The 27,835-nt window shown below is 42.9% G+C and overlaps 1 long non-coding RNA gene across 2 annotated transcripts; it reads right to left on the bottom strand.

The window, feature by feature from the left end:
• LOC129641806 (uncharacterized) lies at window positions 1–27,835 on the bottom strand. Of its 2 annotated transcripts, XR_008709452.1 has the most exons (4): window positions 27,055–27,835; window positions 8,777–8,916; window positions 2,433–2,602; window positions 1–89 (listed from the first exon to the last, which is right to left on the bottom strand). It is a non-coding gene; the product is annotated as an uncharacterized LOC129641806 (long non-coding RNA). The 2 variants fall into 2 exon arrangements; XR_008709451.1 differs by lacking the exon at window positions 1–89 and having other exon boundaries at window positions 2,327–2,602; window positions 27,055–27,830.

Below are 27,835 nucleotides of genomic sequence, written 5' to 3' on the forward strand. Positions count from 1 at the left end.
GTTCGACACAGGCTGGCCCGAGCTGGAGAGGTGGTGGTGAAAGGGGAACCCTTCTTTGCTGTTGGTGGGATGTTAACTGGTAACGTCCACTAGAGAGAATAGAAAGGAGATGGGTTTAAAAGGTAAATATCATACTGAGCTACCATATGATCCTGCAATCCTGCAACTGGGCATATGTCTGAAGAAAAGCAGAATTCGAAAAGACACAGACACCCAAATGTGCACTGCAGCAATATTTACAATAGCCAAGACATGGGAGCAACCAAAAAGTCCATTAACAGATGAATGGGTAAAGAAGTGGTACACGTACACAATGGAATATTACTCAGCCATGGGAAAAAAATGAAATAATGTCATTTGCAGTAACATAGATGGATCTAGAGATAACTTCTCCTGACTTTACCTCAGCCCCTTCCCCCAAAATCATACCCTCTCCCATCCTCCTATTATCTTCCAGTTCCTACCTGTCCTTCTCCACCAAACCATCCCTGACCTCCATGGTAGGAAAGAAGAGACCCTCCTTTGCATTCTGGCTGTGTCCTGGGATGTCCATGACTTGTCTCATCACCAACTTACTTGTCTGTCTGCCCCATGAGACCGACTTTCTTGAGGGTAAGATCATGTCACAGTATTTATTGCATAATAAGTGCTCAATACACGAGTATAAAGGAAAACAGGCCCTTTGGGAAATGAAAGAAATAATCTCATATGAAGTCCACTGATTATTTTCCATGAATTACAGGAAAATGAATACGTTAATGACTGCCTAACTTGAGTTTCAAAATAAGGTTTTCAGTAGAGATCTGTTTATGATAACCAACAGCAAAGAAGGACTATTCCAAAGTCTATTTGATTGCAGCTCTGATATACTATTCCTTTAACTTCTTACTCAACTGGTACATTTTTAAAAATAACAGTAAAAGGAGACTTGCCTGGTGATCCAGTGGCTAAGACCCTGCACTCCCAAAGCAGGGGGCCCGGGTTCAATCCCTGGTCAGGGAATGAGACCCCATGTGCCGCAAGCATTGCATGCTACAATGAAGCTCAAGATCCCCTGCGCCACGACGAAGACCCGGTGCAATCAAATAAATAAATAAATATTTCTAATTAAAAAATAAAATTAAAATAAAGTAATAAATAGTTTGGGATTGGTGTGAAGATTAAATTGATCACATCAGGTTTTACCCTAGTTGGATGCTAATATTTTTAGCAGTTATTTGAAAAGGAAATGTTAACCAAATGAAAGTATGCTTTAAAATGTGTCTCCAAATAACAGACCTCAACGGGGTCTCTTGCATGCTGGATGCTAACTCAATTCTATCACATTAGTTTGGAAGGAACCCCCGAACACACACACACAGGCACACATTTGCATGCACACATGCACACACACCCCTACCCAATCCACCACCATCCCTTTGTTCTCATGCTCTCAATCCAACACATATTGTTCATAAGCTTCTTAGACATCAAGACTTGTGTCTTGGTTTCTCCATTCAGCGTTTACGGAAAATGGTTGGGCTGAATCATGTTCCCCCAAACTTCATATGTTGAAGTCCTAAGCCAAAGCACCTCAAAATATGACCACATTGGGAGTAGGGTCTTCAGAGACATAATTAAGTTATAAGGTCATGAGAGCTGGCCCTAATATACTATGAGCCATGATCTTAAAAGAAGAGGTGGACACAGACAGCACACAGGGAAAGCAATGTGAGGACACAGAGAGAAGACGGCCGTCGGCCAGCCGAGGAGAGAGGCCCCAGAAGAAACCAAACCTGCAGACACTTTTGGACTTCCGATCTCCTCAACTGGGAGACAATTTCTGTTGTCTAAGCCACTATCTGGTATTCTGTTCAGGCAGTGAGCAGACTGACATAGTTGTGCTCGCGAAGACAAGGATTCACCTATGTGTACCTGGGGTCAGTGGCCACAGGGACGTCTTCCTCCAGCTCAAAATGCCCACCCATCTGCCTCAATCAGCATGGCTGTAACAGAATGCTACACACCAAGGGGCTTACATATTTATTTCTCATAGTTCTAGAGGCTGGACCTTTCCAAGATCCTGATACCAGCATGGTCAGGTTCTGGTGAGGGCGCTCTTCCTGGCTTATAGACAGCCACCTTCTCTCTGTGTCTTTACATGGCAAAGTGAAATATCTCTCTAGAATATAAGAAAGGATATTTCTTACATGGACTCTAATCCCATCATGGTGACTCTACCCTCAAGACCAAATCACCTCCCTAAAGCCCCATTTCCTAATACGATCACACTGGGAGTTAGGGTTTCATTGTGTGAATTGTGGGGGAGGAGGGGAGGGCACAAGCATTCAGTCCACAACACCAGCTGACCTCTAAAACTTGAAATTCTTTTAAAGGGAAGGCAGGCTTTAATGTCACAGTTAAATATAGGACTTAAATACAAATGAACCTACACAAGGTAAGGACTGTCTCTGAATATCAAGGAGCAGAAGTCCAGCGGGAGGGCTTGCTTGCAAAGAGGAGCCTGTAGAAGGAAGGGGAGGCAGGAGGCCCAGAATGCAGAACTGCAGGACCCTGGGGATGAGTGAAGTTCTTCTTGTTTCACAGATGTCTCCAACCCCATCTAAGGATGCAGACCCAATGACATGGAATCAATAAATAAATTTTTCAGATATAGGGAAATGATATCGGAAGGCAACTTGGAATATCAAAAATGAAGGAAGAGCAACAGAAATGGCAAATATCTGGATAAAGAGACTTTTTTTCTTCTTGAAATTATGCTGATGGTTGAAAGCAAATATTTAATATTTTTGCACTCCAATGTACATTAGGTATTTGACTCCACTTATGCAAGATACCTAGAGCAGTCAAAGTCATAGAGTCAGAAGGTGCATTGGTAGATGCCAGGGGACAGGGGGTGAGTGGGGTTCAGGGAGAGATGTGGAGCTAGGGTTTAATGGGGACAGTTTCAATTTGGGAAGGTGAAAATTTGGGGAGATGGATGATGGTAAAAGTTGCACAACGGTACTTAGTGCCACTAAACTGTACACTTAACTATGGTTAAAGTAGCATGTTTTAGATTATGTGACTTTTACCACAGTAAAAGCACATTTAAAAAATTACAATATTTTTGTTAATTGTTTTCTGGCTGTTTTGTAGTTCTCTTTCATTCCTTTCTTCTTCTTTTGCTCTTTTCTCTCACAATTTGATAACTATCTTTTGTGTTATATTGGATTCCTTTCTCTTTGTGTGTGTGTGTGTGTGTGTGTGTGTGTGTGTGTGTAAATCTTACTGACTTCAGACTTCCCTGGTGGCTCAGGCAGTAAAGCGTCTGTCTATATGTATATATTACAGTTTTTAGTTTGGGGTTATTATGAGGTGTATATATATCAACATGTTTTTGATTATCTTGGTTTTCCCAGGTGCTAGTGGTAAAGAATCCACCTGCCAAAGCAGGAGATACAAGCGACATGGGTTCGATCCCTGAGTCGGGAAGATTCCCTGGAAAAGGAAATGGCAAATCACTGCAGTATTCTTGCCTGGAGAATCCCATGGACAGAGGAGCCTGGAAAAGGAAATGGCAAACCACTCCAGTATTCTTGCCTGGAGAATCCCATGGACAGAGGAGCCTGGAAAAGGAAATGGCAAACCACTCCAGTATTCCTGCCTGGAGAATCCCATGGACAGAGGAGCCTGGCAGGGCTATAGTTCATGGGGTCTCAAAGAGTCGGACATGACTGAGCACACACACATTATATAATTATTTTAAGTTGATAATCTCTTAAATTCGAATGCATTCTATCAAGCCTGCATTTTTACTCCCCCCACCGCATGTTTAATGTTTTTGACATCACACTTGTTTACCCCTTAACTACTTATTGTAAGTAGGGGTGATTTTGACTACTTTCGTCTTTTAACCTTCCCACTAGCTTTATGAGTGGCTTATCTACCACTCTTACTGTGTATTTGCCTTTACCAATGAGATTTTTCCTTTCATAATTTTCACATTTCTCGTTGTGTCTTTTCTGCTTAGAGAAATCGCTTACATTTCTTGAAAAGCCAGATTAGAGGTGCTGAACTCTTTTAGCTTTTGCTTGTCTGTAGAACTCTTTATCTCTCTTTCAAATCTGAATAATAGGCTTGCCAGGTAGGGTATTCTTGGTTGTAGCTTTTTTCCTGTCATCATTTTGAATATTGTGCCACTTCTTTCTGGCCTGCAAGGCTTCTGCCGAAATGTCAGCTTGCAGTCTGATGGAAGTTCCCTTGTATGTAACTAGTTGCTTTTTCCTTTAAAGAAAAGAGTCTCTATTTTTAATTGCTGTCCCCCTTTTTTTTGGCCACACTGCATGGCATGGCAGGGCTTCCCTAGTGGCTCAGACAGTAAAGAATCCGTCTGCGATGTGGGAGACCTGGGTTCGATCCCTGGGTTGGGAAGATTCCCTGGAGGAGAGCATGGCAACCCACTTCATTATTCTTGCCTGGAGAATCCCCATGGACAGAGGAGCCTGGCAGGCTACAGTCCATGCAGTTGCAAAAAATGACTAAGCAGAGCATGGCATGCAGGATGTTAAGTTCCCCAACCAGGGATCAAACTCTCGCCCCCTGCAGTGGAAGCAGGGAGTCTTAACCACTGCATCTGCAGGGAAGTCCCAATTGTTGCCATTTTAAATCATTATCTTTCTTGATGTGGACCTCTTGATCAGGACTGTCTCTGCTTCCTGGGCCTCAATGTCTGTTTCCTTTCCCAGATTACGGATGTTTTCAGCTATTATTCTTCAAATAATTTCTCTGTCCCTTTCTCTCTCTTCCCCTGGGACCCTTATAATGTGAATGTTAGTATGTTTGATGTGGTCCGAGAGGTCTCTTAAATTCTTTTTCATTTTTCTGTTGAGTTTGGGTGATTTCCACCACTCTGCTGAGTGTGAGCAGGTCCCAGTGCAGCCGGCTGTGTAGCTCACTGCTGATGCCGGCCCACTGGTGGGCAGGGTAGGTCCCAGAGCAACTGGCTATGGGGTCCTGGGGGCGGAGTGGGGTGTCTGAGACTGGTTTCAGCCTGCTGGTGGATGGGGTTGGGTCCCAGGATGGCTGGCAGTAGAGCCTGGGGATCTCAGTACTAGTACCCGCTCACTGGTGAGCAGGCTGACATCCTGGGACTGCTAGTGGGTAGGGCTGGGTCCCCACACAGCTGACCTCTTGACCTAAGAGGTCCCAGGATTGGTAATTGGTGCTACTCAACTGGAGGAAAGATAGGCCTCTGGTGCTAATAGGCTAGAGGGAAGTGTGTGTGTGTGTGTGTGTGTGTGTGTGTGTTAAGATAAAGCTGTGTCCAACTCTTTGCAACCCCAGGGACTGTAGCCCTCCAGGCTCCTCTGTCCATGGGATTCCCCAGGCAAGAATACTGGAGTGGGTTACTATTTCCTTCTCCAGGGGATCTTCCCAAGCCAGAGATCGAACCCAGGTCTCCTGCATTGCAGGTGGACTCTTTACCATCGGAGTCACCAAGGAAGCCCAATAGGCAAGTGGGAGGACTCCAAAAAAGTGTTTGCCAGTTTCCTTGTGGTAGGACAAGCTCCCCAGAGCGGCTGCTGCCAGCTCTTGCTCCCCAGGGGAGTCCTGGTTGCCTCCTGACTCTCCAGGAGGTTCTCCAAGGTGGTCTGACCCAGGCTCATCTCAAAGTACTGCCTCTGTGCTGGGTTTTGGAGCATGAGAGATTTTGCATGTGCCCTTTAAGAGTGAGTTTCTGTTTCCCACAGCCCTCCACCCCTCCTGTCCTCATGCTCTGCTGGCCTTTAAAGCCAGATGTTCTGGGGGCTTGTCTGCTCAGTGCCAGGCCCCGGGGCTGGGGGTGCTGATGTGGGATGCAGACCCCTTGCTCCTCAGGGAGAACTCTGCCCTTGTGAGATCCTCCCATTTGTGGGTCACCCACCCGGGACGTGGGTCTTGACTATATCGCATCTCCCACCCTTTTTGTTGTAGTTCCTTCTTTATATTTTTAGTCATGGAAAATATTTTCTGCTACTCTTCAGGTCATTCTCATCAATAGTTGCTCTGTAAACAGTTGTGATTTTGGTGTGCACGTGGGAGGAGATGAGCTCAGGGTCTGCCATCTTGGTCACTGCCTTCTAAAATTACTAACTTCTGCTCATAAACCTTTAAGATGGAAATAACAAGCTTCACACAGAAAAGGTGGATAAAGCCTTGTCATAATGTGATAAGCAGGGTCTAAAAAATTCAACTGCATAAAGTGCAGGATTGCACTTTTGCAACAATTGTGAAAAAATATTTGTGAAAAAAATTTTCAATCAGTATTTCAGTTATTGTTCGAAAAAAATGAGGAAAATGTATTTATGAGTTGTGTAGGAAATAGACATTTAAATGCTGACCTAGAAAATCCCAAACAGATAAAGAACAGTTGTTTCCAAATGCCATTCCTCTGTCAACAGAGGGAAAGAAATTTAACCCACTCCTGTTTGTATGTCCAACCAAAATGGAAAATATTTTTCAAGAAGAAGAGGGAAAAAGAGCATTTTTAGACAATTCAAATCAAGCAGACTCTCAGTCACTTCAGAAAGAAGTAAAATGATCCCAGAAGAGGAAGATCTGAATGCAAGAATAAATGAACAACAAAAACATACATGGGTAAATCTAAATAAAAAGGGATGGTATAAAACAATGATAATTATGTTCCATTTGTGCAATTAAAGTAAAACAAGTCAGAACTAAAATACCTGACAATAATACCACATACATCTGGAGAGAATGATGAGAATTTAGGTGTTCTAAGGTTTCACATTATTCCAGAGCTTGAAGGAAAAGATAATAATTAACTTCACATGTTAAACATGTAAGGTTAACTACTAACACAATAGAAATGAGAAATACAGCATCCAAACCTGTATGGGAAAATAAATGGAATAAGAAAAAAATATTAATTCAATCAAAAAAAAGGTCAAGAAATATAGAAAAATCAAAGAAAAATGCAAGACAAACATGAATCACAAAAGGATGGTAAAAAATAATTCTAAAATTATAATTACAATAAATAAAAACAACTAAATGCTGCCATTAAATGACAAAGATGGTCAGATTGAGTAGTAGAAACTGAATTCAGCTTTATGATGTTTAAGAGAGATACAACTGAAATATAATAATACAGAAAGAGTGAAAATAGATAGACGCAATATTCCAGGCATGCCTAATATAGGCTAATGTATTAATAATTAATATGAATTAAAATAGACTTTAAGGCCAAAAAATAATTGCTAGAGATAGATTCAGTACACAAAGATAAAAGGTGCAGATCTGAATTTGTAACTAGTTAACAACAGAGACTCAAAATGCATAAAGGAAAAATGGAATGAACTATAACAAGAAAGAGATAAAACCTCCAACACAGTAGGAAGGGTTAGCACACCCTTTCATAGAATAAAAAAGTGAGAAGTCAGAAAACGTAACATGTATTTTAACAGCACAACTAACAAGCTTGATCTAAAGGGTCTGTAAAGAAAACCTATACATAACAACTACATATTACACAATTTTTCAAGCACATATGACATTTATGAAAATCTACGACATACTCAGCCAGAGAGCCAATTTTAACAAATTATAACAGTTTAATATTTTACAAACGATATTCTTTAACTAGAATGCAATGAAGTTAAAAATCAATAATAAAAAGATAAATAGAAAAGCTAAAATATTTAGAAGTTCTTCTAAATAACCCATAGATCAAAAAAGAAATCAAAACTGAGATTAGGAGATATTTCCAGTCAAACTATAATGTAAACACCATATAGAAATATAAGGCATTTTGCAAGACACAGCTAAAATGCCACTTAAATAGAAATTTGTAGTCTTCAATGCTTGCATTAGAAAAGAAGGCAGAAAAACTAATCAAGTTTGAAACTTAGGAAAAAAAGAGTTAAAAATAAACCCTAAGAAATAAAAAGAAAATGATAATAAAGAGAAGTTAATGAAATAAAAAACAAATTACAATACAATTTTATTTTATTTTATTTTTTTACAATAGGATTTTAAAAGCTGATAGCTGGGTTTTATAAAGATTAATAAAATTGACAAACTTAAAAAAGAAAGGATACAAATAAAAAGATTAAGAATGAAAAGTGCTGAAGTTGCTAGGGGCTTGGGCAAGGGAGAAGTGTGGTAATAAATAGGCAGAATATAGAGGATTTGTAGAGCAGTGAAAATACTCTGTGGGTTACTGTAGTGGTGGATACATGTAATTATACATTTGTCAAAACACATAGAAGGCACAACATCAAGAGTGAATTGTAATGTAAACTACATACCTCGGGCGGCAATGATGCCATGCAGGTTCATCAACCATAACAAACCTACCACGGTGGTGAGGGATGTTGATCAGAAGGGAGGCTGTGCAAGTGTGAGGAGAGTGGGTATATAGGAACACTTTGTACTTTTGGCTCAATTTTGCTGTGAACCCAAAACTGCTCTAAAAAATAATAAAGTTTACTATTTTTAAAGTGACAATTAAAATGTTGTATAGGGGGGAAAAAAGGTTAATAAGAAATAGTGTAAAAAATAAAGGCCAGGAAGTTTGCAAATGAATGCATTTCCAACTTACCAAACTGACCCTAGAGGCGGAAAAGCGTCAATAGTTCAACAACCACGAATGACATTGAACTGAGTAGGTAAAACTCTTCTCCCAGCAGCAGCAGGCCCAGATGGTTTCACCAAGTTCTACCAAACTTTTAACTTTTTCTACCAAGGAAGCAGTTCTATTCCAGAGTATAGATAAAGAAGGAAGAGCCCTCACCTTCTGTTATTAAGCTATCATAGGCTTGATTGTAAAACTTGATTATAAAACTGCATCAGTGAAAGCCCCCGCAGGAAATTAGATGATTTGGAGAGGACTTATTTGCAGCATGTGGTTGAAGGGAAACAAGGCATTTGTACCTGGGATGGGAAACAGGGAAGAGAGACGTTATCAGAACCGCAAAAGATAAAGAGTGAAGTAGAGTAGGCCGCTTTGAGAGGACCTTCTATCAAAGGACACAGCCAGTCTGTAGCGACCTCATTTTCCTCCCCCACCTCCTGCCAGGGCTCCCCTTTGGCCCAGCCCAACTGTAAACCAGAGAGTTACTGAAGACACTCATATCCTCATACCTGGCAGTCCCACTTGGCAGGGAGCCCATCTGTAACGGCAAACAGAAAGTCTCCAAATCACAGGCCAAACTTGCTCATGAATTTCTATTTTAAATATTTTTTTAAAAATTAGCAAATTGGGGACTTCTCTCATGGTCCAGTGGCTAAGACTTCACATTCCCAATGCAGGGGTCCTAGGATCAACCACTGGTAGGGAACTAGATCCTATATGCCACAACTAAAGATCCCACATCTGCAACAAAGATCGAACATCCTCTGTGCCACAGCTAAGCCCTGGCACAGTCAAATAAATAAATATTTAAAACAAATAAGCAAATAAAAAAATAAAATTAGCAAATTAAATCTAACAATGTATGAAAATTCTAACATAGGATAACCAAGATGGATTTAAATTAAAAATGCAAATTTGGTTTAACTTTAGAAAACAAATTAAAGTAGTTCACTGTATTAGCAAATCAAAGGAGGAAAAATCTTGATTATCTCTATAGATGCAGGAAAAGTATTATTTAAAATTCAGTATCTGTTCACGATTTTAAAATAGAAATATTCTCAGCAAACTACAAATAGAAGGGACATCCTTAACCTAATACAGTATATTTACAAAAAACCTACAGCAGACACAAGAAACTAAAATGCTGAAGGCTTTACCTCTGAGACTAGGAATAAGACAAAGATGCCTGATAACTCCACTTGCTTTCAACATTTGCGGGAAATGTTAGACAACACAATAAGGCAAGAAAAAGAAATAAAAGGCAAGAGGTATAGAAAGGAAGCCTTTCTGTTATTATTTGCAGATGATATGGTTTCTACAGAAGCATCTCACTAAATAATTTACATTTAAGTTACTAGAGTTAATGAGTATAATAAGAATCCTAGACACAACATCTAAATATAAAAGCCAGTTGTGTTTTTATACTCCAGCAAAAAAGAAAACGCAGTTTTTTAAAATTTCAAAAGTATGAAAAAATAAAATGCTTAGAAGTATGAAATAAAAAGATGTGTCAGTCTTTAGGGAAGAAAATTCTAAGACTTCATTGAAAGATATTAAAGAACTAAACAAATGAAGAGAGGTGTCATGTCCCTGAATTAGGAGAATCAATATTGCAAAGTTTTTTTCCTGAATTAGTCCACAGGGACCCCAGATTCAAAGAACTATAGGCAGAGGGGCTCAACAGGGAACTTCTGAAAAACCCAAGAAAGCAACCACGACAGACAGCTTTCATCTTTTTTTAAGGAGCCAATTTTTAGGTGATTTTTAAAGTGCTTTTTGTCTAAGGTGCCAGATGTTTCTCTAACACAGTCCTCTATTTCCCCTTGATCTGTGTCTTTCATTCTATGTTGAGCCTTTGTCCATGTGTATCCCATCTACAGTTTACAAAGTATACAGTCAAAGCAGATAGGATTAGTCCAAGACTGCTCCAGTTGGGGGCAGTGGGGGCCAGGGACCAGAAGAAAAGGAAGAACGTGGTTTATACACCAGAAATATTAGTCTGCTAGGGCTGCAATAACCGAGTACCACAGACTAGGTGGCCTAAACAATAGACATTCATTTGCTCACAGTTCTGGAGGCTGGATGTCTGAGATCAAGGGACAGCACAGTTCGTTCTTTCTGAGACCTCTCTCCTTGGCTTATAGATGGCCACCTTCTCCCCATGTGTTCACATGGTTTCCCTCTGTGTCTTTGTCCTAATCTCTTCTTCTTCTTATAAGGACATCATTAATGCTGGATTAGGGCCCAGCACAAGGACCTTATTTTACCTTAATCTCCTCTTTAAAAAGCTCCATCTCCAAATACAGTTACATTCAGAGCTGCTGGGGTTAGGGTGTCAATGTATGAATTTAGGGGGATCCAATTCAGTACATACCAACAGCTTTCAGGCATGGTTTTCAAGTAATCCTCCCAGCAAAGCTATGAGGCCAACATCCCTTTCTCACTCATATATGATAAAACCGAGGCCCAAGAAGATTAGGTAAACTAGCCAAGGTCACACAACTAGTTAATGGCAGAGAAATGAGTCAAACCAGGTCTGACTGCCCCCAGGCCTGTGGCCGTTGCACCACACTGCCCACTGGGACCAGGTGGCTACAAGTCACGAGGGCTAGAGGCGGCGGTATATTATAAGCTGGCACTAAAAATACTGCACAGAGGGTCACATGCCCATGTGTAGTCAGCCCTAATCTTTCCTTCTCATACCCCTGTCCAGTGCCCTGTGTGCTTCCTTCCCCACTGGGTCAGCCCTCATATTTATTCTTTACTTGACTATTGGCAGGAATTGCAGAGATTCCCTCTTCCTAGGAAGGATGCGACCTCTATGGAAAAGGTGGGTCTATAAGGGCAGAGAAGGATGCACAGCATCAGAGAGGCCTGTCTCTGACCTGGGGCTGCTATGGGGAGCAGCTTGGAGGCTGGAGAAGGAATCAGGAAAAAGCCTGTGGAATTCTGCTGTGAGTAGGAATGGAGTTGTATGGCCTTACCCCTTTCTTCTCAGGAATTCAATCCCAGTCTGGTCTAGAGTGGCTGAGTCCAGAGGTTCCCAAGTGTCATGAGCTGATTTGTGTCCCCCAACATTGATATGTTGATGCCTTAACACCTGGTAGGTCAGAAAATAATTCTATTTGGAAATGGGATCTTTAAGGAGGTAATTTAGCTTGATTCATGTTGATGTTGGAGAAGGCAATGGCACCCCACTCCAGTACTCTTGCCTGGAAAATCCCATGGATGGAGAAGCCTGGAAGGCAGCAGCCCATGGGGTCACTGGGGGTCAGACACGACTGAGCGACTTCACTTTCACTTTTCACTTTCATGCATTGGAGAAGGAAATGGCAACCCACTCCAGTGTTCTTGCCTGGAGAATCCCAGGTACAGGGGAGCCTGGTGGGCTGCCGTCTATGGGGTCGCACAGAGTTCGGACACGACTGAAGCGACTTAGCAGCAGCAGCAGCATGTTGATGTATGGCAGAACCCAACACAATATTGTAAAGCAATTATCTGTCAATTAAAAATATATAATTTTTTTTAGAAAGACGTAATTTAGGTTAAATGAGGTCTTTAAGGTAGGCCCTAATCCCATATGAACAGTGTCTTTATAAGAAGAGATTAGAGGACTTGCCTGGTGGTCAGGTGGCTAAGACTGCGCCCCCAGTGCAGGGGGACTGGGTTCAGTCATTGGTTAGAGAGCCAGATCCTACATGCCACAACTAAAAGGTCTCATGTGCTGCAACTAGACCTGGTGCAGCCAACTAAACAGATAAAAATAAATAGTAAAAAAAGAGGAGATTAGGACACAGACACACAGAGAGGGAAGATCATATGAGGACAGAGGAAGGAGACGGCCATCTGCCAACCAAGGAGAGAGGCCTCGAAAGGAAGCAGCCCAGCTGACTCCCTGATCTCAAACTTTCAGCCTCCAGAGTTGTGAGACAATAAATTTCCATACTTTAAGCCCACCCAGCCTGTGGTGCTTTGTTCTGGCAGCCCAGGCAGACTAAGGTACTAGGTAACAGGTCTCATAACACTGGCGAAAGCTTGGCTACCAAGGCTGCCCCAAATCTTCCTCAGTTTCCCCCCAGGATTTTCCAAAGAGATGGACTTGCTCAGAACAGACCCTCCTCTGAGCCTCTGAGAATCAAGAAAAAGGTCAGCTGGGAGAGAATATGAAAAGACTCAAATTCTCTACCATCATAAGTGGGGGGTGGGGGGCCGAGGGGTTCAGTGGTAAAAGAAGAGAAAGGAGAAAGAAATGTTTAGTAAAAGGAAAAAAAGGCACACTGATCAATCCTTGAGCAAGCTTGACCTTTGCTGTCTTTGTCATTTTGAACAATATCTTTTTTGACTTTTTGGCCTCACTGCACAGCATGTGGGATCTTAGTTCCCCGACTACAGATTGAACCCCCACATCCTGGAGTGGAAGCACAGTCTTAACCACTGGGCCTCAAGGGAAATCTCTGAACAATATCTTCAGGGATCTCTGTCACCTTCTTCTTCTATTAATTGCAGTTTTCCCAGGTAACTCTGTGAACCAACTGGTTTCATGTTAACCAGCCAAGCCAAGTCTTTAGGAATTTAGCCCAGGACTTCTGATTTTCCATCCCCTATTCTAGCAGCCAAGAGGCAGACTGCTTGTCCTCACTGCTAAGGTGGAAGAAGGCCATAAAAGTATTTATGGCCTAAACATTCCAGAACCTTTCAAACACATCTGTTCCACTGTCCCCCCTAAAAGCTGGACCCACTTTCTGAGAGCTGAGGAGTAGTACATTTCCTTTCTGGACCAGCTTGTCCATCTCAGCTTAGTTCACACAAACATGAAACCCTTATCAAATGACAATCTGCTAACCCACAGAATAGGAAATTTCTAGCTCAGCACAATGGTTGCAAGTTGGAAACTCAAAGATGGAAGTGGCCTGTGTCATTTGTCAACAGAGTTCCATACCACGTAGCAGCCCCAGCAACTCTGCGCCTCCCACTGGCAAGTCCCTGGACTGTTTGAGAGCTGAACATGGACAGCATGGCCATGTGAACTGGCAAAGAGGGCCCCGAGCTGCCCACAGGTATAGGCATCCATGCCAGGCTTGTCAGGCAGATCGCAGGCTAGATTCTAGCCCCGTTGGGCAGCCTTGAAGGCCACGGCCCCAGGCAGCAGCAACGACTAGTCATTCCATCACAAAGGTAACAGAATGTTAAAAGTGACGCTTTGAAGGCCAAACTACTTTTGCTGTAAAATTCCAAAGCAAGAAGTGTTCACAGGAAACACTCAAGGTTCACAGCATGTGAGCCTACTGACCCTGAGAATATAACCTGTCAGCTCATTGAGAGACAGGATTTTAAAGAGAGGGTTTTCTGAGAAGTGTAGCTTTGGAGAAAGCACAAAGTGTTTCTTGAAGGTCAGGTGGGGACCTGCCCCTCATTTCAAACATGTTGGGGGTTTCCACCAACTACTTGGTGAGCTTACCATGTGAGTCCCTCTCAGATGTCAGGTCTAATTCTTGGAACCTATAACTGTGACCTTATTTGGAAAAAGTCTTTGCAGGTGTGATTAAGTTAAGGCTCTTGAGCTGGAAAGGTGATCCTGTATTATTCAGATGAGCCCCAAACGCAATTACATGTATCCTTATAAGAGAGAGCAGAGGGAGACGTAACTGCACACAAAGCAGGTCCTGTGACCAGAGAAGCCGAGATTGGTGTGCTGGGGCCGCAAGCCATGGAATGCTGGCAGCTGCCAGATACCCAGGGAGGCAAAGAGCAAATTTTCTCCCAGAGCCTCCAGAAAGAGCTCAGCCTTCCTGACACTGGATTTTAGCTTGGTAAACTGACCTCAGGGACTTCCCTAGTGGCTCAGTGGTAAAGAATCTGCCTGCAATGCGAGAGACCTGGGTTCGATCCCTGGATCAGGAAGATCCCTGGGTCAGGAAGATCCCTGGAGGAGGACACGGCCACCCACTCCAGTATTCATGCCTGGAGAATCCCTTGGACAGAGGAGCCTGGCTGACTATAGTCCACAGGATCACAAAGAGTCAGACACAACTAAAGCAACTGAGCATGCCCACACACACACTGACTTTAGACTTCTGTCCTCAGAATTGTGGAAGATCACGTTTCTTTTAAGCCATCAAGTTTGTGGTAAGTCTTTACAGCACCCACCGAGACCTAATGAATCGGCAAGGTCACTTCTGGTTAGGTAGTGGCAGCAGGAGCAAGCGCCTGGTTTGGGGTCACCCTCCACCTCAAGGGTTTGTCAGGGCAGATGACATATGAAGGTTAGAGCCAGGTGTGGACCACACAGGGAGGGAACCAGGATGGCCTCATTCCAAACTCATCTGGCAGAGACCCCAGCAGCAAGAAGTTGGAGGTAAAGCTAAGGGAAATGTTCCAAGGGACCACTCATAAGAGGGACATCTTCCCGCTTCTAAAGTCAAAGAGGTACAGAGCCTTAAAAGAATTCCACCAGGAGAAAGGTCAGCTTAAACCATACTGGGCTCCCACAGCATCCACTCAAGTAAGAGCTCTCCTGTGCCTGCTACTTGCCCCGAACCCCAGCTTCCACCTCGGGGAGGTGTGGTGGGGGGCCCAGAAGTCCAGCAGAGGAGCTCCCTTTCCAAAGCAAGCCTCCAGGCCTAAGCAAGCTAAACTGAAGCCAGGAAAAGAATGGGATGTCAAAGTTGAGAGTTTTGACTAATATCTTGGCCTGGACCTTCAAATTCCAAATTGAGACTGTTTTCCATTTAAAGCGACCTTAGGACAGACTATTTCCTAAGAGGAGCAGAAACGGCAGCAACTGCCAGCGTTTTCATCCCAAGCCAGGGTACATTAATCCCGCTGAACACATTTTAAAGCGGCAAGAGCAAACAGACCCTGAAGTTGTAGCCCCCAGTCCACCGCAAGCCAGGTTTATTCAACACACTAGTTGCAAGGACTGGTGAAAACATCTCAGTGGAACAGAGCATCGCTGAGTTCCCGTGAAAGGAAAAAATGCAAATTTGTTTTCGGTATCACTGTGAAGCTTCCTGCGTGGAGCCCTTGGCCTTGACGGACTCGCATTGACGTCAGCCCGAGTTAGCCAGATCCGAGCAGCTGTTGGCTTCCTCCCTCAGCCTCGGCCCCTGGTGCAGAACACACGCTGGTTTTGTTTCATGGAAGATTAAAAACATTTGCTGCTGCGTCCATAATTCACAGCCCCTGTTATCACTGGGACCAGGAACACGGAACAAAAAATGCTTAGTCCCCTCTCCAAACCAAGGAGAAAACCCCAGAGGGAGGCCAGACGCAGGATGACGCATCAGCTGGGACCCAGCCCAGACCTGGGTCATTGCATCCTTTCCTTTCTCCTGAAACAAGAGGCAAAGGATCTATAACACACTTCAAATCGTGGTCATGTGCACCAAGATGCTTTGTCCTTACACATGTGAGTGAGACAGGGCTACCTACCCCTGGAAGAGGATCCCTTGCCTCTGGTCTCATGACAAAAAACCAGCAAAGCAAAATGTGAAACCAGCTCCCTGGCTCTTCACAGGGTTGTGGCAGGGCTAGTGTTTATGGTGGCAAGGCTGATCGTCATATGCCCCCACCACCCCCTCCCACCGAAACTGCAGTCAAGATCCCAACTCTCTATCTTGAACTTTCTGGCCCTTTCCAGCAGCCAGGAGAAGACTAGGGCAGACAAAGCCCAGCTGAGATGATTCCTGCAGCACATAGCCAGTTCTGCAGGAATTTTTGTGGGATGGATCTTTATTGTCAAGCTGGTTAGATAATCCCACATCTTCCGTCATGGTGCTCAGACATGTCCTTTAGGTAATGGTGGTTTGGAGCCTCCATTAAAATGCAACAGAGGCAAGTAGATTCTTTATCCCTTTCATTTGTTTAGTCACAGGAAGACATAGGCTTCCCTGGTGGCTCAGTGGTAAAGAATCTGCCAGCAGAGCAGGAGATGCAGGTTCAATCCATGGGTCAGGAAAATCCCCTAGAGAAGGAAATGGCAACCCACTCCAGTATTCTTGCCTGGAAAACCCCATGGATGGAGGAGCCCGGCAGGCTACAGTCCATGGGGTCACAAAGAGTCAGACACCACTGAGTGACATGATCTTCCCTAGCTAAGGCAGTGGGGTGGCTCAGTGGTAAAGAATCTGCCTGCACTGCAGGAGATGCGGGTTCAATCCATGGGTCAGGAAAATCCCCTGGAGAAGGAAATGGCAGCCCACTCCAGTATTCTTGCCTGGAAAACCCCACGGATGGAGGAGCCTGGCAGGCTACAGTCCATAGGGTCACAAAGAGTCAGACATGATTGAGCGAGCAAGATCAACTAAGACAGTGAGCTGGGTTAGAGAAGGTATGTGAGAGCAGGAAGCGGGGGCTGGGGGAGGGCCGGAATGCATGGTCACACCTCTCTGTGGCCTTCAGATGCCCTCAGCAGGGACCCGGTGTGCCCCGAGGTAAACCCCACTCCACCGTCCCTCTGAATTCAGAGCCATCAGAGACCTCAGTTGGAATCTTTCCCATTCCATCTCTTACTCTACACCGCAGTTTTGGTCTAGACACTGTGCCAAGCTCCAACCAATACTGGAGGTCCAACTTCTGCTCCCTTCCCTCTTCCCTCTCCCAGAGAGGTGGAGGGGAGTCTCCCCTGTGCCTCCCACCCCGGGATGGGTGGGATCCTTCATCTGAGATCACCTCCCTAATCACGATTGGCTGCAGGGGGCTGTGGCATTTCCCCATTGGCTGTGAGTCATGGGACCACAGGGACCAAGCCCCTCTAAACCCAACACATAAAATGCAAAATAAAGTGTGCCAACTTCAGAAAGAGTCAAGATGTTATTGTTGTCATTCATCTAGTACAGTGAGTCCCCTACCTACAAACCTTCTAGTTGCAGACTTTCAAAGGTGCAAACATGCCTTCCATCAATATCAGGCATGAGTGACATTGCAGCTTGTCCTCTTTCTCCTATTGCTGACAATCCTTCAGCTCTACCATCTCCCACCCCCTCTCCCTCCTCCCCATAGTAACTCTTAACCCGTTCACTCAATGCCAGTCCCTGTATGCCAGCTGTTGTACTGTATTACTGTGCTTTTCAAGGTACTCAACTGCAACATTAAAAATGTTTTATTTCTACTACAGGCCAATATCACTGATGAACATAGATGCAAAAATCCTTAACAAAATTCTAGCAATCAGAATCCAACAACACATTAAAAAGATCATACACCATGACCAAGTGGGCTTTATCCCAGGGATGCAAGGATTCTTCAATATCCACAAATCAATCAATGTAATACACCACATTAACAAATTGAAAAATAAAAACCATATGATTATCTCAATAGATGCAGAGAAAGCCTTTGACAAAATTCAACATCCATTGATGATAAAAACTCTCCAGAAAGCAGGAATAGAAGGAACATACCTCAACATAATCAAAGCTATATATGACAAACCCACAGCAAACATTATCCTCAATGGTGAAAAATTGAAAGCATTTCCTAATGTCAGGAACAAGACAAGGGTGCCCACTTTCACCATTACTATTCAACATAGTTTTGGAAGTTTTGGCCACAGCAATCAGAGTAGAAAAAGAAATAAAAGGAATCCAAATTGGAAAAGAAGAAGTAAAACTCTCACTATTTGCAGATGACATGATCCTCTACATAGAAAACCCTAAAGACTCCACCAGAAAATTACTAGAACTAATCAATGACTATAGTAAAGTTGCAGGATATAAAATCAACACACAGAAATCCCTTGCATTCCTATACACTAATAATGAGAAAACAGAAAGAGAAATTAAGGAAACAATTCCATTCACCATTGCAACGGAAAGAATAAAATACTTAGGAATATATCTACCTACAGAAACTAAAGACCTATATATAGAAAACTATAAAACACTGGTGAAAGAAATCAAAGAGGACACTAACAGATGGAGAAATATACCATGTTCATGGATTGGAAGAATCAATATAGTGAAAATGAGTATACTACCCAAAGCAATCTATAGATTCAATGCAATCCCTATCAAGCTACCAACAGCATTCTTCACAGAGCTAGAACAAATAATTTCACAATTTGTATGGAAATACAAAAAACCTCGAATAGCCAAAGCAATCTTGAGAAAGAAGAATGGAACTGGAGGAATCAACCTACCTGACTTCAGGCTCTACTACAAAGCCACAGTTATCAAGACAGTATGGTACTGGCACAAAGACAGAAATATAGATCAATGGAACAAAATAGAAAGCCCAGAGATAAATCCACGCACATATGGACACCTTATCTTTGACAAAGGAGGCAAGAATATACAATGGATTAAAGACAATCTCTTTAACAAGTGGTGCTGGGAACTCTGGTCAACGACTTGTAAAAGAATGAAACTAGAACACTTTCTAACACCATACACAAAAATAAACTCAAAATGGATTAAAGATCTCAACGTAAGACCAGAAACTATAAAACTCCTAGAGGAGAACATAGGCAAAACACTCTCTGACATACATCACAGCAGGATCCTCTATGACCCACCTCCCAGAATATTGGAAATAAAAGCAAAAATAAACAAATGGGACCTAATTAACCTTAAAAGCTTCTGCACATCAAAGGAAACAATTAGCAAGGTGAAAAGACAGCCTTCAGAATGGGAGAAGATAATAGCAAATGAAGCAACTGACAAACAACTAATCTCGAGAATATACAAGCAACTCCTACAGCTCAACTCCGGAAAAATAAATGACCCAGTCAAAAAATGGGCCAAAGAACTAAATAGACATTTCTCCAAAGAAGACATCCAGATGGCTAACAAACACATGAAAAGATGCTCAACATCACTCATTATCAGAGAAATGCAAATCAAAACCACTATGAGGTACCATTTCACACCAGTCAGAATGGCTGCAATCCAAAAGTCTACAAGTAATAAATGCTGGAGAGGGTGTGGAGAAAAGGGAACCCTCTTACACTGTTGGTGGAAATGCAAACTAGTACAGCCACTATGGAGAACAGTGTGGAGATTCCTTAAAAAACTGGAAATAGAACTGCCTTATGATCCAGCAATCCCACTGCTGGGCATACACACTGAGGAAACCAGAAGGGAAAGAGACACGTGTACCCCAATGTTCATCGCAGCACTGTTTATAATAGCCAGGGACATGGAAGCAACCTAGATGTCCATCAGCAGATGAATGGATAAGAAAGCTGCGGTGCATATACACAATGGAATATTACTCAGCCATTAAAAAGAATACATTTGAATCAGTTCTAATGAGGTGGATGAAACTGGAGCCTATTATACAGAGTGAAGTAAGCCAGAAAGAAAAACACCAATACAGTATACTAACGCATATATATGGAATTTAGAAAGATGGTAGCAATAACCCTGTGTACGAGACAGCAAAAGAGACACTGATGTATAGAACAGTCTTATGGACTCTGAGAGAGAGGGAGAGGGTGGGAAGATTTGGGAGAATGGCATTGAAACATGTAAAATATCATGTATGAAACGAGTTGCCAGTCCAGGTTCGATGCACGATACTGGATGCTTGGGGCTGGTGCACTGGGACGACCCAGAGGGATGGAATGGGGAGGGAGGAGGGAGGAGGGTTCAGGATGGGGAACACATGTATACCTGTGGCGGATTCATTTGGATATTTGGCAAAACTAATACAATTATGTAAAGTTTAAAAATAAAATAAAATTTAAAAAAATTTAAAAAAATGTTTTATTTCTTGTGTTTGTTTTTTATGCATCATTTGTGTGAAAAGTATTATAAACCTATTATAGTATAGTACTATATAGCTGATTGCATTAGTTGGGTACATAGGCTAACTTCATTGAACTTATAAACAAACTGGACTTACGAACTCGCTCTTGGAACGGAACTCATTCATATGTGGGGGACTGACTGTTATGATAAATAGCCATGCTTCCCTTTCTGGAATCTGAGTAAACCCATAAGATGCTGTGGATTTACATCACAGACTGTCTGCATTGTCTCATGGGAGTTGGGGGATATTCTGGAGGAAGGCAGACTGAAAAGGAAATTATTTTTGCTGTTGTTACTTTTAATCAATCCTTTATTCACAGCTGCAAACCTTTACTCGATTATGGATGAAACATAAGAACCTTTTTGAAATGCTCAGAAAGGAGTGGGTACCAAGCGACCACAGTAAAAACTGAAACATGAAGTGGGGAAGAGGCCGGGATTGTTCACTGAGCATGGTCCAACCCAAGGCAGGGAGATGGTGGTGCTAACGGGAAGGAATGCAGGGAACTTATCTCCCCCAAACTGCTAAATGCTATTGAAACACTACGGACGGAGCAATTAGATGAAATCAAGGTTGGCATGATGAAGGCCCGATGCTGTCATTCCCTCAGCAAGCACTTACTGAGTCACTTCATGTGTAGGGTCACAGCTGCAAGGGGCCGGCCTCACTGTCCCCCAGAAGTTCCCCACTTCCAGGAGACGCTATCACCCCAGGCTGAGCAAATGCTCTACAGGTGGGGCTGGAGGAGCAGGGGGAGCAGAAGGGGGATGCAGATGGAGCCTGGTGGTAACAGCTCAACTCAAACACCAAGCAGACTAGGGCCAAGCCCTGGAATGGAACCTTGTTGACTCTGGGACTGTGGTCAAGTTACTTAAGCTGTCTCAACCTGTTCATGCCCCTTTGAAATGAGAATATCGGTGTCCACATCTGAGGGCCATGCTAAAACAATCAAATAGAACATACAGCCTAGTCCACAACTTGAAGAAAACACCCAGTTGAAAGTGTTAGCCATTCGGTCATGTGAGACTCTTTGTGACACCATGGACTATATAGCACACCAGGCTCCTCTACCCATGGAATTCTCCAGGCAAAAGTACTGAAGTGGGTAACAGTTCCCTTCTCCAGGGGATCTTCCTGACCCAGGGATCAAACTCAGGTCTCCTGCATTGCAGGCAGATTCTTTACCATCTGAGCCACCAGAGACACTCAGTAATATTAGCTTTCATTCTTATTCACTCAACTGACAAAATCAGAGAAACTGCCACAGAGGAGGTAAGATTTTAGATGTATCAGGACTAGGACTTCCCTAGTGGTCCAGTGCTTAAGACTTGGCCTCCCAATGCAGAGGGGTGTGGGTACATGTTCTATCCCTGCTTGAGGAACTAAGATCACACATGCCTTGGAGCAAAAAAAAATAAGAATAAAACATATAAAATAGAAATGATATTGTAACAAATTCAATAAATTCAATAAAGACTTTAAAAATGGTTCACATCCAAAAAATATCTAGTGTGTGTGTGTGTATATATATATATATATATATATATATATATATATATATATACACACATCAGGACCTAGGAAGGAGAACCAGGGATTTGATGAAAAGGATATGTCACTCACAAAGATCTCATTTTGTTGTTCTGTGACTAAGTCATGTCCAATTCTTTGAAACCCTGTGGACTGTAGCTCTCCAGGCTCCTCTGTCTTCCACTATCTCCTAGAGTTTGCTCAAACTCATATCCATTGATTCGGTGATTCCATCCAGCCATCTCCTCTGCTGCCCTCTTCTCCTCTTGCCCTCAATATTTCCCAGTATCAAGATCTTTTCCAATGAGTTAGCTCTTCACCTCAGGTGCCCAAAGTAATGGAGCTTCAGCATAGTTCTTCCAATGAATATGCAGGGTTGATTTCCTTTAGGATTGAATGGTTTGATCTCCTTGCTGTCCAAGGGACTTTCAAGAGTCTTCTCCAGCACCACAATTCAAAAACACAAAGATCTCAATACATACATACATGCAAGGCATGTTTGGAAACCAGCAAGGAGTTCAAAGCCATAGGTCTGAGGGACTTACAGGAGGGAAGAGTTGGATGAGTTTGTTCCATGCTAGGGAATTGGGACTTTGTCCTGTGGGCATTCGGTCAAAGGACAATGAGTTTGGGAGTCAAATGGTTGAGTTCCATCCCCCACACATACTGTGGGTAGTGAGATTGGGGATCCAGAGGAGCAAGCAATTGGGAATAACATCCGACCTGGAGCGCTCTTGAATGGTTTACATGCAGGAGGATCAGAAAATTTTCTCTAAAGAGCCAGACAGTAAATATTTTTGGGTCGGCAAGCCATACAGTTCCTGTTGCAACTACTTGATCCTGCCAATGTAGCATGAGAGCATCCATAAACCATACTGACATGAGGACAGTTATGTCCCAATAAAACTTTATTTATAAAAACAAGCAGTGGGCAAGATTTGATCTGCAGGTAGTAATTTGCCCACCCTTGCTTTAGATTAGAAAACAAACCTGAAATGCCCTAAAGCAAGTCACCCGCTCTCCTTTCCACTTGCCAATAGCAGGCACTTTTCCTAGATCTTTATCTCATGTCCAGTAGCTCCAAGACATTGCTAAATGATCTGAAGATTATACCGAGCTCCCCCAATCTAAGCTCTAGAGACAGTCGTACGTCAAGATAATGTGTTCCACAGAGTGAGAATTGCTTTGCCAGGAGCACTGAGTGTTTTAGTAATCAATCAATCAGTCAGAGAAAATTCACTAAGCACATGATGCTGGAGACGCTGAGATCACTGAGGCTGGATCTGCAGGAAGAGCACGTGGTTTGGTGAGAAAGTCCCACTTCCCAATCGCCTGCATTCTACTCAGTTTTACTTGTGCACTATCCTTGAGAGTCACATTTTCCATTTCTTAATCTGTACAGTAAAGAAATTCAGCCAAGCGAGGGTGTGGAGAAAAGGGAACCCTCCTACACTGTTGGCAGGAATGTAAATTGGTACAGTCGCTATGGAAAACAGTATGACGGTTCCTCAAAAAACTAAAAATAGAGTTGCCATATGATCCAGCAATCCCACTCCTGGGCATATATCGGAAGAAAACTCGAATTCGAAAAGACATGTAGACCCTAGTGTTCACAGTATGTATATACATACATACATACATACACACATATACACACACAATGGAATACTACTCAGTCATAAACAAGAATGAAATAATGCCATTGGCAGCAATATGAATGGACACAGAGATTATCATTACTTACTAAGTAAAGTAAGATTACTTACTAAGTAAAGTAAGTCAGACAGAGAAAGACAAATACCATATGATATCACTTATATGTAGAGTCTAAAATATGACACGAATGAACTTTTCTACAAAACAGAAACAGGCTCACAAACACAGAGAACAGACTCATGTTGCCAAGGGGGAAGGGTTGTAAAGGAGAGATGGATTGGGAGTTTGGGGTTAGCAGATGCAAACTATTACATACAGAATGGATAAACAACAAGACCCTACTGTATAGCACAGGACACTATATTCTGTGATAAACCATAATGGAAGAGAAAAAAATTTAGCCAAATGGCAATGTGATTCTGAGTATGCTTCAGAGGGCTTTAGGAGTGGAGGAAGGCTTCCTGGCACCATCCTGAAGGAAACCATGACCATGAGTCGGCCTTCAGAAGTCAGGTTGGCATTCCTGGGGGAAGGGACACCATGAGCCATGGGGAGAGGACATGATTGGCAACCAGGGTGAGCATCAGTCCATGGAGGAAGGGTTCAGGGAGGGAGAGGCAGTAAAATGGAGAAATGGGTGGAGCCAGTGCTCTGAATACTCTTAGTACTTTTGCTGTCTTTGCAAGAAGAAGGAAACTTGCTGGCACATGATATGCATAGATCAAGAGACAAAAACTCAAAGTCTGCAGGGGCTGGGTAGGTAGGAGTGAATACGTGGGATGGATGTAAACACCAGGAATCATGAGGACAGGACAAACTGGTGAGTGTATGTCCTCCCTAAGACTTTTTAAGAATGTTGGAAATGTAGGGACTTCCCTAGTGGTCCAGTGGTCCATCCCCAGTGCTGGGGATATAGGTTCAATCCCCGGTGGGGGAACTAAGATCACACGTGCCACATAGCAACTAAGCAAGCGAGCCACAATTACTGAGCCCACGGGCCACAACTACTGAAGCCCACTGGCTCTAGACGTACTCTGCGACAAGAGAAGCCCTGAAGTCGCAACTAGAGAGTAACCCCTGTTGGCCACAACGCAACTGAGGACCCAGCGCAGCCAAAATAATTTTTTTTAAGTGAGAAAAAAAAATGTTGGAATTTTATTTCTATGTGAGAGCTCCTGATTTTTTTTTAATTAACTCAATTGTTTTTATTAACATCATGCCAGCCAAACAAAGCATGGACAGTTAGATTCTGCCCAAGTTGCTGGCTTGAAACTTCAGCTATAAACGGTGAGGCTGATTTCAGAAAGAGCTTTGGAGAGCCAGCAAAGCTAAAGAGCAAAGCTGGGACTTCCCTGGTGGTCCAGCAGTTGAGAGTCTGCCTACATTGCAGGTGGCACAGGTTTGATCCCTGGTCAGGGAAATAAGATCCCACATGCCTCCCAACAACTAAACCTGCATGCCATAACTACTGAGCCCCACACTCTGATGCCCTTGTGCCCCCTGTATTGGAAGCACAGAACCTTAAACACTAGACCACCAGGGAGGCCCTTATCATTGCTTTTTGTGGTAGGAATAATTAAGATATAGTCTCTTAGCAAATTTGATGAATACAATATTGCTATATATATTCACTATACTGTGTATTAGACCTCCAAAGCTCATTTATCTACTAGTTGCAAGCTCATATCCTTAAATAACACTCATACTGCCCCATACCCTAACCCATGGAAAGCACTGTTTTACTCACTATTTGTGCAAGTTTGGCTTTTTTACAATAGGTTCCACATATAAGTGATACATGGTATTTGTCTCTCTCTGTCTGACTCATTTAGCCTAATGTCCTCAAGGTCCATCCATGTTGTTCCAAATGGCAGGATGTCCTTCTTTCTCGTGGCTGAATACTATTTCACTGTATATATACAGCACATCTTCTTATGCATTCAGCTGTTGGTGAATGCTTCAGTTGTTTCTATATCTTAGCTTTTGTGAATAACGCTGCAACACCCATGGGAGTGCATGTCACTCTTCACCATCCTGTTTTCATTTCATTTCCCTTGGGCACATACCCAGAAATGAATTTGCTGGGTCATATGGCAGTTCTACTTTTGATTTTTTGAGGAACTTCTGTATTGTTTTCAATTGTGGCTATAGCAATTTACATTTTACCAACAGCATACAGGGGTTCCCTTTTTTCCATCTCCTCACCAACACTTGTCTCGTCTTCTTAATGAAAGCCATTCTAACACCTCATTTTGGCTTTGATTTGCATTTCCCTGAGGATTAGTGATGCTGAGCATCTTTTCAGGTACCCATTGGCCATTTGGATATTTTCTTTGGGAAAAAAAATGTCTATTTATTTCCTCTGCCTATTTTTTTTAAATCAAATTGTTTGGGGTTTTTTGTTATTTTGTATATTAACCTCTTATCAGATACATGGTTTGCAAATATTTCTCCCATCCTATAGGTTGCCTTTTCATTTTGTTGATTTTTTTCTGTTTCTGTGCAGAGGCTTTTAAGTCTGATGTGGTCCCATCTGTTGACTTTTGCTTTTGTTTTTTGTGCTTTGGGTATCACATCCAAAAAATCTTTGCTAATGCCAAGTTCAAGGAGCTTCTTTTCCGTTTTGTTCTAGGAGTATTGTGTCTTACATTTAAGTCTTTTTGATCCATTTTGAGTTAATTTTTGTAAATGGTATAAGATAGAGGTCCAGTTTCATTTTTCTACATGTGTTTATCCACTATTCTCAACATCATCCTTTCTTCATTGGGTGTTCTTGGCTTTCCTGTCAAATATTAGTTAACTGTATATGCTGGTAGAGAGTGGGGTTAACTTTAAGCTCAGAATTTTCTTTCTTAATTCATGCTACTGTTCTTCAGCAGCACGGCTACTGCTGCAGGTAGTATACAGATGGTTTCTTATGTACTCAGAATATTCTTTGAGGGGCTCAGAGAAACCCAGGACTGGTTCCAGCCACCCTCTGCACCCTCTGTGTTCAGGCCTGAGAGCCAGACCCAAACACAGAACAGCTGGAAAGGTCTTCAAGCATTCTGAGGCAAAAAACAGAAACAAGAGTATAAAGTTCTTTTTTTCTCTCTCTCTTTTTAAAATATTGATGTGTTTATTTTTTTGGCCGTGCCTCACAGCATGCAGGATCTTATTTCCCTGACCAGGGATCCAACTGTGCCCCCTGCTGTGGAAGCCCAGAGCCCTAAGCACTGGACCACCAGGGAATGCCCTTGAAGTTCTTCTGTATTTTATCAAATTCCTTTCCCAGACTACATAGAGGATGACAAAGTATGTCTTCCGTTGACACACAGAGATGCCACTGCCACACACGTGCACACACACACGTTAATGGCCTCTGTGAGTATTTGTTTAAATCTACATCTCTTAGAAACACTGCATCAGTTTCCGAGGGCTGTATCTTACTCCATTCGGGCTACTATAACAAAATTACCATAAACTATGTGGTTTATACACAACCAACATTAATTTCTCACAGCAGAAGAGGTTGGAAGTCCAAGATCAAGGAACCAGCAGGATCAGTGTCTGATGAAGGCCTGCTTCCTGGCTCACAAACAGCACCTTCTCTAGGTGTCTTCACAGGGCAGAAGGCTGAGGGAGCTTCCAGGGTCTCTGGTTTAAGAGGGCTCTGCCCTCTTGACCTGATTACCTCCCAAAGGTCCCGCCCACTAATACCATCTCACTGGAGGTTAATTTAAATATATGAATTTCGGGAGACACACACATGCAGTCCATAGGACCAGCTGACCTCTACCACTTGAAATTCCTGTAAAGGAAAGCCAGCCTTTCGTTCCACGGTTAAACATAGGCTTAAATGCAAATGAAACAACACTCTTTTCCTATGCAACTCAACCTCAAAGTAACTAAAAGATAATAATGACACATAGCATCTGTTTTTGTGTCTTTAGGCACCTTGATGTATGCTCATCACACTCCCAGCCAGAGGACCCCCAAAAGGAAAGGCACGCTCAGCACTCTGGAAACCAGAGCCTGTGCTAGACTTCTAGAAGCCTGACCAGGGACAGTGGGCCCTCAGGATTGCCCTAACTGACCCCTTCCAAGCACACCCTCCTTGGAAGGGCACATGGGTAAACCGAGCTCCCATCCAGACCCCACTGCCACGGGGGATGGCAGAGCAGCTGCCTCTGCTCTGTGCCTGCCCGCCTGATCAATGAAATGCGGATAACAGACTTGATGTCTCTCATTGGTATTCTTGAGAAGTGTTAAGAACCAATTAAAGATGTGTCTAAATGCTCG

This window comes from Bubalus kerabau, chromosome 1 (assembly GCF_029407905.1).
Source record: "Bubalus kerabau isolate K-KA32 ecotype Philippines breed swamp buffalo chromosome 1, PCC_UOA_SB_1v2, whole genome shotgun sequence".
NCBI classification, from domain to species: Eukaryota; Metazoa; Chordata; class Mammalia; order Artiodactyla; family Bovidae; genus Bubalus; species Bubalus kerabau.